This window comes from Lactuca virosa, chromosome 7 (assembly GCF_052849685.1).
Source record: "Lactuca virosa cultivar CGN04683 chromosome 7, Lactuca_virosa_CGN04683_v6, whole genome shotgun sequence".
NCBI classification, from domain to species: domain Eukaryota; kingdom Viridiplantae; phylum Streptophyta; class Magnoliopsida; order Asterales; family Asteraceae; genus Lactuca; species Lactuca virosa.
The window spans coordinates 207,112,428-207,117,490 of NC_136432.1; the positions used below are offsets into that span (position 1 = coordinate 207,112,428).

General features: G+C 33.1%; 1 long non-coding RNA gene across 1 annotated transcript; it reads right to left on the minus strand.

Annotated features, from left to right (window-relative positions):
- Positions 1-2,934: 2,934 nt before the first annotated feature.
- On the minus strand, positions 2,935-3,741 carry LOC145125744 (uncharacterized). The gene is made up of 2 exons (XR_013716142.1): positions 3,652-3,741; positions 2,935-3,316 (listed from the first exon to the last, which is right to left on the minus strand). It is a non-coding gene; the product is annotated as an uncharacterized LOC145125744 (long non-coding RNA).
- Positions 3,742-5,063: the final 1,322 nt, after the last annotated feature.

Consider the following 5,063-nt stretch of genomic DNA (forward strand, 5'->3'; position numbering starts at 1 on the left):
AAGCTTTCACACCTCCTAATTTCCTTCTTTCTGAATATCTAATTGTGAATTTGCTATTGAATTGATCCTCTTAATCTTCTGTTCTCCTGAAAATATGATAATTTTCTCTTATAGTTCTCCTCTTATTCTTACATCAGTGAATTGTTGAAGTTTCAAAGGGTTACCGACTTGTAGAACCATCAAATTGTTTTAGTATTAAAGAAACCAAGGTTGTAGTTTTGTTTGAAATATTTGGTAAAATTAGAATTGTGAAGTGTTTTTTATAAGATAATAAAATTTAAATATCTATTTGTCAAAGTTGTGGTTCTTGTTCTACTGTGCTTAAGTTTGTCTCCTATTAATCGGTTAAATATAGATCACTGAAAACTTTAATTGCATGCTTTTATGTTAACGCTAGTATATCTCGTCAGAAAGTTGAGTTTTTTTTGTTTTATTTTTTTTATTTATTTTATTTATTTTTATATTTTTTGGAATTATTCATTTACTTCTAGGGATGAGCATATGACCCGTTGGACCGGACCGGACCGGAAAAAAACCGGGACCGGACCCGGACCGGACCGGATATACATACTAATGGGCCGGTTTTCGGGTTTTGTTTTTACCACTAATCAGGTTTCGGGTTTGGACCGGACCGTATCCGGAATACGGGATTTAACCCGGACTGGACCGGAAATTTTTTTCTTCTTAAAATATATAGATAAGGATATTGAATTATTAGTTAATGTTATATATAACATTATGTATAAAACTTGATGTTTTTATTGTAACATTATTTATAAATCTTGATCAACGTTTGTTCCTATCACTTTACAAGAAAGAATGTATCTAGCATGCTATTTTTTGTTCAAACATGCAAATTTTTTTTATAAAAACATGTCGTTTTTTTTTATAAATAATGCTGTTTTTTGTTGTTTTTTACACAAAAAAGCTGTTAAAATGCAGTTTTTTTATTAACAATGTTGTTTCTTTTTTGTTAAAACATGCATTTTTTTTATTAAAAAATGTAGTTTTTATGCTAAATAGTGTAATTTTTATTTGTTCCAAATGTTAATAAGGTTTGTATTTTTTTGTAGACACCTCATTTGCACGTGATCTAAGTAAAGTCCCGCATTGTACCAATTTCAAAGCCTAGTTCGGTCCAAAACCCGAAACCCGGTTTAGTACCCGAGACCGGACCGGACCGAACCCGAACCCGATACATCCAAAAACGGTCCGGTTTTCGGGTAAGAAAATTCACGATTTTCGGTGTTCGGGTTTTCGGTCTTCGGGCCGGTCTGGTCCAGGTTTGGCCCGTTGCTCATCCCTATTTACTTCCATCAGCTCCTAACGACGCCATAACCCTTTTCTCCCCAGTTTATGTTTCAGTCACCGAACAACCCTCGTTGGGCCTAGAACCATGTCCTCATGTGCAAGCTGGGCCTATATTTCTTGCTCACTTTCTTATGAATCCCTAAGACCCTAACTAGGTAAAAAATTTAATATGATATATTTTTTTCAATATTTTAGGTTTAAAGACTCACATGAGCACCATCTTGGATCACAAAAGAAACTTGGACAGTAAGAAGTAAATCCAAATGCACCTGTAGTTGTAATTTTGTGTTCTTAAGGGAGGAGGGAGTCATTCCCACTCAACCCACTCACATCAGTTTTTCTCTTTCATTTTTCTTCAGCTTTCCCAACTCACAACACACGAAAACTCTATCTTTTTCAACCCATTCAATTAAAAAAAATACAAAACAATCAAAGTAAAATCTTAATTAGAAATAGAGTTACCGCCGGTACCACTCACTCTTCAGCAGATTGTTTAATTGGTTTCACTAACCCACTTCATCATCTCTGTCTACTTTCTCTCTCTCATTTTCTCTTTTACCATGTGTTTTAAGACTTGTACCTTAGTTGTTTTGTATTTTTTTAAATTGAGTGGGTTGAGTGAGTTGAGAAAAATAGAATTTCCGTGTGTTGTGGGTTGTGAAAGATGAATAAAAAAGAGAGACAAAAACTGATGTGACTGTGGGTTGGGAGGGAATGACTCCCTCCTCCCTAATAAAAGAAAAATCTTATAAATTCTAAATTGATTTGAATTACTTGAACTATATAGAAGAAGATATAACTATGCTCGTCACGTTGCTGGAGGATGATAATAGAGCACCGATTGGCATCTATGATGACTCTAAGATGCTTGCTTTGTTACTTGGAATAGTCTCAAACTTCCTACTTTCTCAATTTTAAACAAGAACAAAATATGAATAAAATTAAAAGATAATGAAATGTTTATTTTATCATGTGATTAAATATTGATCTTGTGACTACTAGGGTAAAGGAACAACCTGGTGATTTTTGAAACCATGATGACTATGTGTAGCAATTTTTCAAAACTTGGACTAAATTTGTAGACGAATGCCAGCCCTAAGGACCAAAAATGTAATTTACTTTATAAACTAAGTAAATTACTAAAGGGTAACATGATCATTAAGTTTAACAATTTACTGGTAGATTAAACGACCGAAAGACTGTTTTTGCAAGAAAATTAAACCACGGGAACTAGCCATACATCCAAAAACCGACACTGACCAAAGTTATAATTTTAGCTATACCATAGGGATCATATTTTAGATTTACTCTAATATTTATTTAATAATATAAGCAAACATTTATAATGTCCTATAACACCATTTTGGCTCTACGAAAGCTTAAAAGTTACACGATTTTTTTAACATCGTTCTTTCATTACGTTTGCACCTGTTTAAGAGTTCAAGCATTTGAAGACTCGTCAACACAGTTTTTTTGGAGCCCCATTTTCGATATTAAATCAAGCATAATTATTGTATAATATGTTTAATCAAATCATATTCTAACCCAAGCAAATTCGAATATATATAAAATTAAACCAAAGGGGAGGATATATATATACTTCCAAAAACACTAGGGCCAGAATTAATGATGCTAAAATTAAACTATTTATGAACTATAATAAGTCCATAACCACTAATAACAAAACTACAATCCATACATAAGAATCAAGATTCCATTTTTTCATAAGAAAACATATATAAACATATTTGACTAATTAATTTAACTTATCAGATGATGAAGAAGACGAGACTATTCGATGATTTTTTTCAGTGTACATCACATGAGAGTGATAAATTATGAGATTCGGTTTTAAATCAAAGTTTCTGATGAATACATCCTTATTTGCTTTCTTAACATCTTCAAGAGGCAATATATCTTGAATGGCCTTTGGCATGGGCTCATCTTTCATTATACTTCTCCAATATTTTCCTGGATTACTTCTAGCTTCATTACTACTCACAATCTGATCATGGAAACAAACGGCATGGCAAAACAAAATTAGAGCTTAGAATTATTTCTTCTAATGGAAATGAAAGAATAATAGTATCATATGAAAATAAAATCCTAAAGAAAACATAGATTGGTTTGCGTAAAACAACTTATGTATCCCAAGCTTGAAATTTGAATACTACTAATCATTGTCATCCAAGAAATTATCGTCCTTGAATCAATTAACAAACGACAAAACTTTATCTCATAATTTTTTTGGTTTGTCTAAAAGATTTAAAAAGAAGAAAATCGTAAAAGTAAAAGGTTGCGAGAAATAGCGAAGAAGATGAATTTAGGATGAGTGCATACCAAAAGAAGAGAGAAGAGGACCAAGAAAGTTGAGGGAGTTTTCATCATGCCTTTATCTTCTTTGGTGATGTTGTTCCTTTGCTAGGGTTTACTATTATTTATAGATTGATAATACTTTGACCCAAATCTCTTTATATCTAAATTATAGGTCCCACATTATGTATTTGCAGACCCCATTTGCATAATCATACCATGTCGACAACGTGTTAGATAGCTATATACTGTGTTAAAAAATTATAGATACTAAAGAAACTATGATATTATTGTCAATGTTGTGTAGAAATTACACAAGGACTAGATAATTCACCATCCAACGTATTAGGTGTCAATCTTGTGGTTCGTTTTACAGGTTGATGTCTCGTAGAGTAATCAGCAATTAAAAATTTAATTGGCAACTAATTTATAAAAGTCAAAGACTTAATATATGAGCATGTATTTTGAAAATTAAATTAATACTAAATATTTACGATTACATGTTGGTGCAATCGAGAACTCATATCAAATCTTTCAAAATTCAACACCTAAGCTCTCTCTCTCTCACACTCTCTCTCTCTCTCTCTCTCTCTATATATATATATATATATATATATATATATATATATATATATATATATATATAACATCCCAAAATTTAAGACCAAAACTTTCGTTTTAATTAAGTTATTATATAAACCATCAGTATAAAAACATTCATATTAAAATCTAATGTCAAAACCAAAATGTCAATAATTAAAACGTATTATCATAAAACCATATCAGAGTGTAATCCCAAAGATCTCATGTGCGGAAAACATAGTGTGATGCGCTGCGATCAAACCAGCCCCTTTCCTTTGAAAACGAGTACCTGAAACCAAAACTGTAAACCGTAAGCACGAAGCTTAGTAAGTCCCCCCATCATACATACCACATAATGTCTGTCCCTCGGTATCTTTCAACCGGTATCTGTCTGGCATAACTGGGAGCTGGGCTCCCATTCGGTGTCTTTCAACCGGTAACCGGAAACTAACCTCTCCTTCGGTATCTTTCAACCGGTAACCGGGAACTAACCTCCCATTCGGTATCTTTCAACCGGTAAACGAGGACTTTTTCACCCCTACCAGTATCACATAATAACATATCATAAGCATATTGATCACATTATAACATATCATGCATGGGTTCTGTCTACCCCTTCGGTATCTTTCAACCGGTAACTGCCTTCGGTATCTTTCAACCGGTAACCGGAGACTATTTCACCCCTACCACTATCACATAATAACATATCATAATCATACTGCTAGGCATGCATGGGTACTATCTACCCCTTCGGTATCTTTCAACCGGTAACTAGGGGCTATATCACCCCTACCACTACTAACACATATGTCATAGCATCCTAGCACATAAAGCATATCAGATAACAACACACCAGA